The sequence below is a fragment of the Hemiscyllium ocellatum genome, chromosome 25, assembly GCF_020745735.1.
Source record: "Hemiscyllium ocellatum isolate sHemOce1 chromosome 25, sHemOce1.pat.X.cur, whole genome shotgun sequence".
Classification (NCBI taxonomy): domain Eukaryota; kingdom Metazoa; phylum Chordata; class Chondrichthyes; order Orectolobiformes; family Hemiscylliidae; genus Hemiscyllium; species Hemiscyllium ocellatum.
In genome coordinates this window covers 43,590,269-43,605,449 of record NC_083425.1, presented here as the reverse complement: position 1 = coordinate 43,605,449, position 15,181 = coordinate 43,590,269, and the positions used below count along the sequence as shown (strand labels likewise).

Sequence of the window (15,181 nt, the reverse complement as noted above, 5' to 3'; positions counted from 1 at the left end):
TCAATGGGAATCCACCTGCTTAATATTAAAGGTAAATATTTAATTTAAAGCAGTTTAAATTTTTTTTTCCCTAATGAGCACTGGATCATCAAGTAATCTTCCCTACCTCCAAGTTTCTTAAAGGTAGCTTTTGAATGCAGATGACAAGCAATTTAGGTTGCAAATTTTCCCATGAAGCTACTAAAGTTTCAGGAATGTAACCTTGCTTCGTGGAAGTTAAATGATAAAATACTTCTTAATTGTTATATTATTTGTCATTAACATCATCAAATCTGATTAGTTGGCATAGTATGTCAACATGGTCAGGCAGCATCCAAGGAGCAGGAGAATCGACGTTTCGGGCATGAGCCCTTCTTCAGGAATGAGGAAACTGTGTCCAGCAGGCTAAGATAAAAGGTCCTGCTGGACACAGTTTCCTCATTCCTGAAGAAGGGCTCATGCCCGAAATGTCGATTCTCCTGCTCTTTGGATGCTGCCTGACCTGCTGCGCTTTTCCAGCAGCACATTTTCAGCTTTGAACTCCAGCATCTGCAGTCCTCACTTTCTCATCGTATGTCAATATTTCAACCTAATAAGTTTTACAAATGCCCAGTTTACAGTTTGTAAGTTCTATGCAACAATTTATTTTTTTAAATTATTCTAGTTCACCCGATATAGATTAGGTACAGTTTACATTACATTGTGTGTTAGAGATTAGAGTCAACAGAATGCCGATGGTGCACTCAACCCCTGGCTTTCTGATGGAACCTCACATGTAAACTGGGAAATATCCATACAAGCGTGAAATCTGTGATTGGCATGGACCAAAGGTCAAACCCAAAATAAATAGCTCAGTGCTGCTGTCTGCTGTAGAAACTCCGAACTTAAAGCCAAATGGATCAATGGACCTTTCTTTGAGTAGTTTAGGTTGAACTTAACTCAGGAAATAAACCACGTTATAGAGGAAACATAGTGAATTGTGTTCCCTTTCTCCTCCCATGTTCCTATTTTCTCAATGTTTTGAATTCCTTGGAGAAACCTGGCTCTTTTAGGGACCCTGTTCCAGAGGAAGCCTGCAACTATCCATCCACTTGTCTTGCCCAAGTAGCCATTGATTGTATATGATGCCCGTCCTTTTTAGAGCAACAACTACAAACTTTAGTTGTATTGAGCATTTACCGGAGTGAAACGTCTGAAGTGCTTCGTGGGAAATTTATGAAACAAAATGTGTCTCCTAAATACAGTAAAGGGTTCATTCCTGAGCATCTACATAGGAAGCAGTGTCATTGATGTTGGGGCCACATAATGATGAAGAGATTCCAGAAAAGCAACAACAGTTTAAACCCAAACTGTACTGAACTATTACAAACAGAGTTTAACTGCTTTTATACATGGTAGAGGAGTATAAAACTAGAAACCATTAGTTTAAGGCAAGGGGGGAGAGATACAAAAGGGTCCAGAGGGCCAGTTTTTTTCACAGAGTGACTGGAATGGGCTGCCAGAGATATTGGTGGAGGTGGGTACTGTTTCATCATTTAAGAAAGATTTGGACAGGTACATGGATGTGTGATGGGAGAAGTGTGGAGGGATAAGGACCAAATGCAGGCAAATGGGGCTAGATAAATTGTGAAAACTGGGTGGCATGACCAAGTTGGGCTGATGGGCCTGTTTCCATGCTGTAAGCATCTATGACTCAATTTCTGAGCCTGTTCAGACAGTTAGTTCCAAATTGGGCTGTAAAAACTTGAGACTAAAGACCAGATAAGCAAGCAGTGAGAATAAAGACAGCCATTGGAAATGAGGGATCGCACAGAATCAACACTTCATGTGATGCTGATAAGCTTCGAGAAAGCTGGATAATCAAGTTAATGTCAAAATAAACTTTGGAGTTCACCATTTAGGATTGATGTCTTACAGAATACAGCCACAAGAATGAAATGGCCAGTTTCTCAGTCAGTCTCTTAACAAACGTAAGGACTGTGATTTTTCAGTGACTGAGCGGACAATGAAGTTTGTTATACTCTCAAACATTTCCAAAAAGACCTCGTACAGAAAAAAAAGGGACAATGTTCACATGCTGTTTAAAGATCGCAGAAAATGTAAAGCCATTACGATCAGACAAAGCATCCACAAGCAAATGCCAGAACAGTCTCAGCACCCAGGATGCAGAGAATAAGCAAGCTGTGTGGGAAATGCAATGTGATGCACCCGCTGTGAAGCAATCCTTCGCTCCAAGATCTTTGCGGGTCTTGCAAAAGGATTCTGGGCTGGCCTGTGCAAGAAATCTGGTTCCAAAGGTGCAGCCAGATGCTAAAATAGGGCACAGTCAAACAAAATGCATGCGCATCCTATTGGCAACAACGACCTGGAGAATGCCAGAGACCTGCATAAAAGCAAGTTAACACACGAGGTTAACAGCAAAACTGACCAGAGTGAAGATTTCGAGTGGAAGAGCCTTCATCCAGAATGTGACAAGAATGTAGTTTTCTCCATTGTGCATGTGACACACTGGGTGGATGAAGTTGAAATTTTCACCATTATTAACATAATCTGCTGAACGAAAATGGGCATTCAAGTCAAAAGTTGATGCAGGAGTTAGTGCAAACATCCTACCAGTCAGAATCCTAAAGGATACGTAGCTGGATGATTGAAAGTCATTGATACAAACTATAACAGCAAAATTAGCTACATTTAATGGGAAACCCATTCCTTGCATTACTACATTGACACTGAAATGCAGCCAGAGCAATGTTATGTGTAGAATCATAGGGTAATACAGCATGGAAAGAGACCCTTTGGCCCAAACTGCTCCATGCTGACCATGGTGCCCACTCAGCTGGTTCCAATTGTCTCCATTCGGTCCATATCCCTCTAAACCCTTCCCATCCACCTGTCTATCCAAATAGAACATAGAACAGTACAGCACAGAACAGGCCCTTCAGCCCACAATGTTGTGCCGACCACTGATCCTCATGTATGCACCCTCAAATTTCTGTGACCATATGCATGTCCAGGAGTCTCTTAAATGTCCCCAATGACCCTATCTCCACGACTGCTGCTGGCAACGCATTCTATGCTCTCACAACTCTCTGTGTAAAGAACCCGCCTCTGACATCCCCTCTATACTTTCCTCCAACCAGCTTAAAACTATGACCCCTCGTGTTGGTCATTTCTGCCCTGGGAAATAGTCTCTGGCTATCGACTCTATCTATGCCTCTCATTATCTTGTATACCTCAATTAGGTCCCCTCTTCTCCTTTTCTCCAATGAAAAAGGTCCGAGCTCAGTCAACCTCTCCTCATAAGATAAACCCTCCAGTCCATGCAGCATCCTGGTAAACCTCCTCTGAACCCTCTCCAAAGCATCCACAACTTTCTTATAATAGGGCGACCAGAACCAGAACATTGTTTTTTAAATGTTGCTGTTGTACCTGCCTCAACCACTTTCTCTGGCAGCCCATTCCATAACTGCACCACTTTTTGTGTTAAGAAGTTGCCCCTCAGATTCTTCCTAAAACTTTCCCTTCTCACCTTAAACCTATGTCCTCTAATTTTCAATTCCGCATCCCTGTAAAAAGACTATATGCATCCATTCTATCTATGCCCCTCATGATTTTGTACACCCCAATAAGGTCACTCCTCATTTTCCTACATTTCAAGGAATGAAGTCCTACCCTGGCCAATCTCTCCCTATAACTAGGCCTACTTGTCCTGTGAACGTCTTCATAAATCTTCTTTAATCTCTTTCTAGTTGAACTATGCCTTTCCTATAACAGGGTGATCAAAACTGTGCACTATACTCCAAGTGCAGCCTCACTAATGACCTATACAACTGTAACACTATACTCAATGCCTTGGCCGATGAAGGCCAGCATGCTAAATGACTTCTTCACCACCCTGTCTACCAGTGATACTGCTTTCAACAAACTATATACTTGTACTCCTTGGTCCCTGTGTTGCACACTACTCCTCAGGACCTTACCATTTACTGCATAAGTCCTACATTGGTTTGATTTTCCAAAGTGCAACACCTCATGCTTATCTGTAGTAAATTAAATTTGCTAGTCCTCAGCCTACTTCTCCATCTCATCAAGATCCCTCTGTAATTTTTTATAACATTCCTCGCGATCAACAATACCTCTTAATTTTGTATCATGCCTTGTACATTCACATCCAGATCATTTTGGTAAATAACAAATGATAAAGATCCCACCACTGACCCCTGTGACACAACACTAGACACAGGCCTCCAGTCCATGTAAACCTTGAGTAGCTTACCTTGTAGAAATGACTCAACCAGCAATAACAGGATTGGTGGTGTGCACAAGTCTAAACATTGTGAACATTTGAAAGATCATAAAGATACCAACTGCAGCAGAAAAAACCAAGAATACTGTCATTGAGTTAGTCTAGGATTCAGATTAGATTCCCTACAGTGTGGAAACAGACCCTTCAGCCCAACCAGTCCATCTAGACCCATTTCTCCTCTGACTAATGCACCTTACACTACGAGCAATTGAGCATGGCCAATTCACCTAACCTGCACACCTTAGGACTGTGGGAGAAAACCGGAGCACCCAGAAGAAACCACGCAGACACAGGGAGAATGTGCAAACTCCACATAGGCAGTTACCCAAGGCTGGAATCGAACCTGGGAGCCTGGAGCTGTGAGGCAGCAGTGCTAACTGCTGAGCCACTGTGCCACCCCAACAATTGTTCAACAATTTTACCCAGAGAAGTTTTGAAGCCATAAGAGACTTCTGACATGATGCTATTTGAAACCCAGAGGTGATGTAATTCTGTCAATTGATTCTCTGAGAAAGTGCAGCATTCACATGTAAAAAAAACACTTGAGAGTGAGCTGGATGATATGGAAAATAATGGCATTGACTGATGGAGTTCTATTACATGCAGGTTAAAAAAAAAAGAGGGGACAATCAAAGAATGTTTGGATCCAAGACCTTGAAACCTCTCTCTAAAGAAATCCCCACAGAATATGCCAACATTAGAAGATTTAAATCCTAAATTCTAAAAAGCTAAATTATTTTCCAAGTTAGATGCCAAGCATGGATATTGGTTGGTTCACTTGCCAAAGGAATCTCAAGAAATCACTACTTTTAGAACTTCATTTAGAAGATATAGCTTTCAGAGACCACCTTTCAGACTATCTGTAAAGATCTGTCTCAGCAGCATATAGAGAAAATCATATTCCTGAGTATGTGTGTACTGCTTATGAATTTCACTGGTCAGTAAAACCAAACAGGACCATGACTGAAGCTTACATGTTCTGGTGGCAACAGCTCATTGTGAAGAATTTGGCTTCAACAGCAAGAAATGCCAGGTGAATGCGGGTCGGATAAAATTTACAGACCGGATTAACCAAGTCAGCACTGATTCTGTGGAGGATAACTGTGGACTTCTTGGATTGTGTATGAGATGGGTTTCTTGTTGAAGGCCCACCAAGGAATGGGCTATTTTAGATTTGGTGTTGTTAAATGAGAAAGGGCTAATTAAAACTTTGATCTAAAAGCATCTTTGGAAATTGTAACCATAATACTTCAGAATTTTGTGTGAAGTTTGAATGTTATGTCATTCATTCTTAAAGTAAGATCTTTAATTTGATCTAAGGAAACAGACAATATGAAAGGCATGTAGTCTAGACTGAATTAGGAAAAATGTACTGAAAGCTTTGACAGTAGACAGGCAATCACTCATCTTTAAATAGAACTATGAGGTCAACATCAGGTATACATTCCTACAAAACAAGAATGCCCAAAGGGAAAGAGGAGTTAACCATGGTTAACAAAAGAAATTAACAACTGCATTACATAAAAGGAATGATCGTAGTACAATAGTTTAGCCTGATAAAGTTGTAAACTCAAGGATTGGGAGCAATTTAGGATCCATAAGATGATAAAATATAGGAGCAGAAATGGCCATTTGGTCCATCAAGTCTTCTGCGCTATTTGATCAATACTGATATTAGATTAGATTACTTACAGTGTGGAAACAGGCCCTTCGGCCCAACAAGTCCACACCGACCCGCCGAAGCGCAACCCACCCATACCCCTACATATACCCCTTATCTAACACTACGGGCAATTTAGCATGGCCAATTCACCTGACCCGCACATCTTTGGACTGTGGGAGGAAACCGGAGCACCCGGAGGAAACCCACGCAGACACGGGGAGAACGTGCAAACTCCACACAGTCAGTCGCCTGAGGCGGGAATTGAACCCTGGCGCTGTGAGGCAGCAGTGCTAACCACTGTGCCACCGTGCCGCCCCGATATGTTTCTCAACCCCCTTTCTCAACCAACTCCTGCCTCTCCCCATAACTTTTGACTCCTTTACTAATCAAGAATCAATCTAATTCCATCTTATATAAACTTGGCCTCCACAGCTTCTTGTGGAAATGTATTCCACAGATTAAGACTAAAATTGGGCCCTTGAAGACAGAAACAGGGGAATATATTATGGGGAACAAAGAAATGGCAGAAGAATTGAATTGGTACTTCAGATCTGTCTTCTTGGGGAAGACACAAGCAATCTCCCTGAAGTAACAGTGGCTGAAGGACCTGAACTTTAGGGAATTTATATTTGCCAGGAATTGGTGATGGAGAGACTGTTAGGTCTGAAGTTTGATAAGTCCCTGAGGTCTGATGGTCTACATCCCAGGGTACTGAAGGAAGTGGCTTGAGAAATCGTGGATGCGTTGGTGGTTATTTTTCAGAGTTCGATAGATTCGGGATCAGTTCCTGCAGATTGGAGGGTGGATAATGTTGTACCACTTTTTAAGAAAGGTGGGAGAGAGAAAGTAGGAAATTATAGACCAGTTAGTCTGACCTCAGTGGTGGGAAAAATGCTGGAGTCTATTATAAAGGATGAAATTATGACACATCTGGATAGTAGTAACAGGATAGATCAGAGTCAGCATGGATTTATGAAGAGGAAATCATGCTTGACTAATCTTCTGGAATTTTTTGAGGATGTAACTCTGAAGATGGATGAGGGAGATCCCGTAGAAGTAGTGTACCTGGACTTTCAGAAAGCTTTTGATAAAGTCCTACATAGGAGGTTAGTGAGCAAATTTAGGGCGCATTGTATTGGGGGCAAAGTACTAACTTGGATTAAAAGTTGGTTGGCTGATAGGAAACAAAGAGTAGTGATAAACAGCTCCATTTCGGAGTGGCAGGCAGTGACCAGTGGGGTACCACAGGGATCAGTGCTAGGACTGTAGCTTTTTACAATATATGTTAATGATATAGAAGATGGTATTAGTAATATCATTGGCAAATTTGCTGCTGATACTAAGCTGGGTGGCAGGGTGAAATGTGAGGAGGATGTTAGGAGATTACAGGGTGACCTGGACAGGTTAGGTGAGTGGTCAAATGCATGGCAGATGCAGTTTAATGTGGATAAATGTATGGTTATCCACTTTGGGTGGCAAGAACAGGAAGGCAGATTACTACCTCAATGGAATCAATTTAGGTAAAGGGACAGTACAAAGAGATCTGGGTGTTCTTGTACACCAGTCAATGAAGGTAAGCATGGAGGTACAGCAGGTAGTGAAGAAGGCTAATAGCATGCTGGCCTTCATAACAAGAGGGATTGAGTATAGAAGCAAAGAGGTTCTTCTGCAGCTGTACAGGGCCCTGGTGAGACCACACCTGGAGTACTGTGTGCAGTTCTGGTCTCCAAATTTGAGGAAAGACATTCTGGCTATTGAGGGAGTGCAGCGTAGGTTCACGAGGTCAATTCTTGGAATGGCGGGACTACATTACGCTGAAAGACTGGAGCGACTGGGCTTGTATACTCTTGAGTTTAGAAGACTGAGAGGGAATCTGATTGAGACATATAAGATTATTAAAGGATTGGACACTCTGGAGGCAGGCAACATGTTTCTGCTGAGTGCCAAACCAGAGGACACAGCTTAAAAATACGGAGTAGACCATTTAGGACAGAGATGAGGAGAAACTTCTTCACCCAGAGAGTGGTGGCTGTATGGAATGCTCTGCCCCAGAGGGCAGGTGGAGGCCCAGTCTCTTGATTCATTTAAGAAAGAGTTGGATGGAGCTCTCAAGGATAGTGGAATCAAAGGTTATGGAGATAAGGCAGGAACAGGATATTGATTAAGGATGATCAGCCATGATCATATTGAATGGTGGTGCAGGCTTGAAGGGCAGAATGGTCTACTCCTGCATCTATTGTCTACTGTCTATTCACTATCCCCAGGCTGAAGAAATTCCCTCAACTCAGTTCTAAAGGCTTGTCGTTTCACTCTGAGGCTGTAATCTCAGGTCCTAGTGTCTCCTACTCATGGAAACATTTTCTCCCATGTCAACTGTATTTAGTCCTCTCAATATTCTGTAAGAGCCCTCCTCATCCTTCTAAACTCCATCAAGTACAGACCCAGAGTGCTCAACCAACCCAGCAAAGATGCATCAAGAAACTAATGAGGAAAAGGAAAAGAGATTAGAATTATAAGCTAGCTAGAAATAAAGGGTGGACTGCAAAAGCTTCATTCAAAAGGTGAAAGGAAAAATATTAACAAGGATAAATATGCATTACAGGTGAAGATAGGAGAACAGAATGGTGGTGCAGGCTTTAATTTCAATCTATCTTAACTGAAGAGAATACAGAAAATCTTCCAGAAATAGTAGGTGTCAAAGAGATTTGTGTAACTGGAAAATTATAATAAACTAGTATTGTTAAGATAAAGTGATTGGGAAAGTAACTAGATTGAGGGTTGATAAATCTCTTGGATCATTTGAGATTCATCCCAGAATGCCGAAGGAATTAGATTAGATTAGACTAGATTGATTACTTACAGTGTGGAAACAGGCCCTTCGGCCCAACAAGTCCACACCGACCCGCCGAAGCGCAACCCCCCCATACCCCTACATTTACCCCTTACCTAACACTACGGGCAATTTAGCATGGCCAATTCACCTAACCCGCACAACTTTGGACTGTGGGAGGAAACCGGAGCACCCGGAGGAAACCCACGCAGACACAGGGACAACGTGCAAACTCCACACAGTCAGTCGCCTGAGTCGGGAAATGAACCCAGGTCTCAGGCGCTGTGAGGCAGCAGTGCTAACCACAGTGCCACCGTGCCACCCACAATGTTTGAAGGAAGTAGTATTAGATTTAGTGGATGCATTAATGACTTTCTTTCAGATTTTGATAGATTCTAGAAAAGGTTCCTTCTGACTGGAAGATGACAAATGTCATCCCATCATTTAGGAAGGGAGGAATTGAGAGAGTGGAGAACCACAGGCCTGTCAACTGGTGTCAGTTGCAGAAAACATGTTTTAGTCTATTATAAAGGATGTGCTCACTGTATATTTTGAAACAAATTGGACAGAGTCAATGTAGATTTAAGAATGAGAAATCATGTTTGACAAACATTGGTGAAAAATTGAGGTGCCATTGTCTGCTCAGTCATTATAGAGAAAGGACGCGTGATGAGTTGAATCTAAGGCATGAGGCTGAGATGACAGGATCTTCATGATGGCATCAGCCTGTACAGGAATCGAACCTGTTTAGTTGACATTATTCTGCATCACAAGCCTCCAGCCAACTGAGCTAACCAACCCCACCCTATTGGGGTTTTGAAGGATATTATTTGTAATAAAGGAGAACCAATGGTTGTAGTGTATTTAGATCTTTTGGACAAGATCAAACAGATGGGAATAACGTATATGGTTAGAGTGTAAGGATTTGGGGGCAATATACTCCCATGGATTGAGAATTGGTCAACAAACAGAAAACAGAGAGTAAAAATAAACAGATTATTCTCGGGATAGGAAGCTGTTACTTGTGGGGTGCCCCAGGAATCAGTGCCATATCCATCGCTGTTAGCGATTCATATAAATGATTTGGATTGTAATTCAGTTGTAATATTTCTATATCTGCTGAATACCTCAAACTGAGTGAGCATTGTCAATAAGGTGAAAGGAGTCTTCAAAAGAGGATTTGGACAGGCTTGAGGAGAGCAGATGGACTGTAATATAAATGAATGTGATGTTATTCACTTTGATCCAAAAACCAGAAAGGCAGAATATTTTCAAAACATTTGAGAAGTTTAAGTGTCCAAATGGCTCTGTGTGCCCTTCTCCATCAGCTATTAGAAGCTAATGTGCAGATGCAGCAAGCAATTAAGAAAGTTAATGATAAGGTGGCATTCATTTCAAGAACACTTGAGTACTGGACCATCTTGCTGCCACTGGATAGACCCTTGGGGCAACCTTCCCTGGAGTATTGTGTTTTGGCCTCCTTAATAAGGAAGGGTACACTTTCCGTTAAGGAAGCGCAATAGGAGTTCACCAGATGAAGGTCTGACATGTACGATTATCTTATGAAGAGAGATTGAAGGGCGATTTGAAAAATGACAAGTGAAATCTCTGAAACTTATACAATTCTTCAAAGGCATGACAGGTTGGCTATAGATAGGATGTTTCCGCCAGCTGGTGACTCGAAAAGCAGGGGGCGGAACTTGGGATAATAAGGAGACCATTTAAAACTCAGGTAAGAAGAAGGTGCTTCATTTAGAGGATGGTTGATTTTTGGAATTCTTTCTCCCAGTGGGCAGGTTCAATATAGATGTTGATAGGTTCCTAGAGACTAATGGCATTGAGGGATAATATGGCAAAGTAGCATTGAGGACATGATCACCCATAATCTAAAATGGTGGGCCAGTCTCGATGGGCTGAATAGCCTACTTCTGTTCTAATCTTCCAATGTTCTGACAATACCTGTAATCAAAATATCTCATCCCAGTGACACGTGAAGGTCTCATCATGAGTTGTTCATTCCAGATGATGAATTTCAATGTCCAGGTAATTATTCTTGCTAGCCTTTCAGAATGTGGTTCAGAGTTTCAGGCGTATTATTTAGACATTCTTTCATAAAATCCCTTTGAGCTTGGCTGCTTTCAGGTCAGATGACTTTGGTAGCTAGTTTCAAGCATTTCACACAGTTTTAACTATTTCTTTCTTGAACCAGCATTCAAGGCTTTTAGGTTAGCCAAGGAAACTTGAAGATTGGCAAGTGGAAGTTTGATATAATGCAGCTCAATGTAAAGCACATTTGCTTCTGTTGTAAGGGTCTCTTGACTCCCAAATGAGGTAGATCTTTATCTTGCTATCTAAAGCTATTCAGCTGAGCTCCTTTTTTCCAAAGTCTACTGTACATTTGAATTACCTGATGCGCACAACTACAATGAAAATTAAAGGATGGAAGTGAGTTAGGGAATAAGTTTTCACATTTACCAAAACTTATTGAATATAAAGTTGATTAAATATTTGGAAAAACTCAATACAGTTCCTGACAGAATTAGTCCCTCCCCACAAAGCAACCATTGGAAAAAATACATTTGTAAAAGTAACAGGGCAACACGTTGGCTCAGTGGTTAGCACTGCTGTCTCACAACTCATTCCTGATGAAGGGCTCTGGCCCGAAACGTCGAATTTCCTGTTCCTTGGATGCTGCCTAACCTGCTGTGCTTTAACCAGCAACACATTTTCAGCTCACAACGCCAGGGACCTGGGTTTGATACCAGCATTGGGTAACTGTCTGTGTGGACTTTGCACATTCTCCTTGTGACTTTGTGGGTGCTCCAGTTTCCTCCCACAGTCCAAAGATGTGAAAATTAGGTGATTGACCATGTAAATTACCCATAGTATTCAGGGATATGTAGGTCAGGTACATTAACAATGGGAAATGCAGGGTTACAATGATAGAATAGAGGGATGGGTCTGGATGGGATGCTTTTTGGAGGGTTGTTGTGGACTTGTTGGGCCGAATGGTCTGTTTCCATGCTGTGAGGATTCTATTTTTAAAAAAGGATAGCTAGAATTGTAGGTAGGTTCGTCGCTGCATAGGATGGAAGAATTTCAGATTGTGACCTCTCCAACAAATGCACGCTTGCAAAATTGAAAACCATAAGCAACTTAAGTATCCAAGATGCTTGCCTGAAACAGGTCATAAGTACATTGAATATGCAAACCAAAGTCCCAACGCATGTTTCAGAATCCCACTAAAACATAGTCATGAATTGGATAACTCATTCTGTCTGCATACTTCTCAACTTTATGTGTCTGCAACACCAGTGTCTGAACAAGATCATTGAGACCATCACCTATCACGAAAATATCTTTATACAGATATATAGTAGTACCCCCGTACCCTGGGGGGTATGTTCCAAGACTTACTGCAGAAATCGCAGATAGGAGCAAACCCATTCATTTAAATGAGAAACACACCTTGCTGGCAGCCCTCTGGTCCATGGTTCTGGAACATCCCCTGTAATATGTTTGGGCTGCTGGAAACCACGGGTAACTGAAACCGCGGTAACCAGACCCATGGATACAGGGGTCGCCCAGTATATACAGTGGAACCCTGCAGGCTAGCTGTAAGACTTCTTGCTGATTAATACCAATGTTCTAGCAGACTTCCATTTTCTTATGGATGTTATATCCTCATGGCAGAGCACAGGGGTTTATTCCTCTGATTACAAGTATTTCTCTCACCATTACCTGTCTCTCACCTTTTTATAAACAAATCTGCTTTTCTTTTTTCCCTTCCAAAGTGAGTGACTGCACATTTCTCCACATTCTATTTCATCCACCACCTTCCTGTTCACTCATTTAACCCTTCTAAATCATTTTGCAGTTTATGTTTTCATTTCATTTTGTATCAGCAGAAAATTGGATACATTGTACTTGCCCCCCCGTCATCTAAGTGATAAGAATATAAGAACTAGGAGCAGGAGTAGGCAGTTCAGCCCCTTGAGTTGCTCTGCCATTTAATATGATCATAACTGATCTCACAGAATCCCTATAGTGTGAAAACAGGCCCTTTGGCCCAACAGGTCCACATCAACCCTCTGAAGAGTAACCAATCCAGACCCATTTCCCTACCCTTTTACTCTACATTTACCCCTGATTAATGCACCTAATCTACATATTCCTGAACACTGTGGACAATTTAGCATGGTCAATCCACCTAACCTGCACATTTTTGGATTGTGGGAGGAAACTGGAGCACCCAGAGGAAACCCATGCAGACACTGGGTGGATGTGCAAACTCCACACAGACAATTTCCCAAGGCTGGATTTGAACCCGGGTACCTGGCGCTGTGAGGCAGCAGTGCTAACCACTGAGCCACCATCTTAGCCTCAACTCCACTTTCCCGCCCACTCTCCATAATGCTTAAGTGCATTACTAATTAAAAATTTGTATGTCTCCTCCTTAATTGTACTTAATGTCTCAGCATCCACCACACTCTGAGGTAGTGAATTTCACAGAATCATGACCCTTTCAGAGAAGTAATTTCTCCTCATCTGTGTTTTAAACCTGTTCCCCCTTATTCTAAAACTGTGACCTTTCATTCTAGATTACACACTCACACACATAAGGAAACACACTCACTATGGCTACTTTGTCAATCCCTTTTAGCACATTGTTAATTGGATCTGCTCTAGACTCCAGAAAGGAGAGGCCTAAACTGCTCTATATCTATAAGACAAGCCTTCATCTTTGGAAAAGATTAGGGCATCTCCATGATATGAATTATAATTGAGATCATTGATATACATTATAAATACTTTAGAATCGTTATAAATAGCTGATCCTGCTTCCCACTGGTCATAGCCTGCAGATTGCAAGAATTACACTTTATTCCTACTCTATTTTCTGCCACCATAGGTTAACGTGTCAAGGGGCAATACAAAGTCAGGTATGTCCTTTGGTGGGGATTGGACTCCCGAGCTATTGGTGCAGGATTAGGAAACTACATTGCAGATCATTCTCAGAATAGATACAACTGAGAGTGATACCGACCACATTGTGATGAGAGGGAGCTGTTAACAATGTGAGTGAACCTGGGGGCCCAGGAAGTGAGGTTGGATGGTCACCAGCCTGGTGGGAATAGAGTTGAGTGAATAGCAGCCGAGAGTCTATTGCTGGAAAAGCACAACAGGTCAGGCAGCATCTGAGGAGGAAAATCGATGTTTTAGGCTGGAGCCCTTCATCAGGAATGCTGATGAAGGGCTCCGACCTGAAACGTTGATTTTCCTGCTCCTCAGATGCTGCCTGAGTGACCTGCTGTGCTTTACCAGCAACACACTCTCAGCTCTGATCTCTAGCATCTGCATACCTCACTATCTCCTCCTTGAGTGAACAACAGAGCAGTCTCATGGGCAAGATGGTGGCATGAAGGGGAGCTGGGGGAAGAAACTAGACAAGAATGCAAGTTCTCAGGGCTGGGGGAGGGGAGGTTTGGCCCAGTGGACAAGGGGAATGACCAACATTACAAAGCAGCTGAATATGTAGCCAGATTTTACATGCATTTCTTTGGCAGGGATAATAGGAGCACGAAATATTTAGCAGATGGCAATAGTTCACCTCCTTCTCACCTAGCCGTGAACTCAACCCACGTAATGTGCAATATTTAAATAAATAATTCCAAGTCAATTACATAGAAGCTTCTTGTTCTGAATGATATGCTACAATACAGTTTGTGTGGGCAGTCCATTTTCTGGGCAAAGCTGAGAAGGAGTGGGTAGGAGGGCACATCAAACAGGGTGCGTTTAATATATTTGATGCCTCCTGCCCTTGCTTCCTTCTGTGCCAACTGCCTTCTAAACTCAGAATGTTCCCATCCATCCCTCTCACCTCCCTGGGCTCCAGGATCCTTCACCCACAATCCCCAGGCATTACCTATCGGGGCAGCCATGACACCACCTATGCAGGCCCACCAACATCAGTTGTAACATGCACACCGTCTACTTGGCTTAGTATAATGCCCATTAAAGTGATTGAAAGCAATTCACTTCTTAAGGACAAAGCAATAAAATCGCAGGTAAGTGAGCTATTAAACTCCGGTTGCTGCCTATGAACTAGTCTGTGCTTTGAATATGATGATTGGAGGATTTTATAATGGTTGCAATGTATCTAAATTGCTCTTTCACTGCATTTTTTGATAAGTCTGTCTTTACAGTGTGAGACAATTAATCTCCAAATCGTTTCAACCAATTATTTGAAAACTGTAGTCAGTATTTCATATCCCTTGCATCTGGAGTTTGTGAAAGTTTTTTTTTCCAGAATATTCCATTGAACTTTGTTCAGAATCTTGATCAGCTTCAGGCAAAGATTCACAAAGCTGACATGTCAGATTTCTAACATGTTGTGTTGTAG

General features: G+C 42.0%; 1 protein-coding gene across 3 annotated transcripts in view; it reads left to right on the top strand.

The window, feature by feature from the left end:
* Window positions 1-15,181, top strand: part of LOC132827851 (dynein axonemal heavy chain 9-like) — a 504,454-nt gene that overhangs the window by 347,658 nt on the left and 141,615 nt on the right. The window lies entirely within an intron of this gene.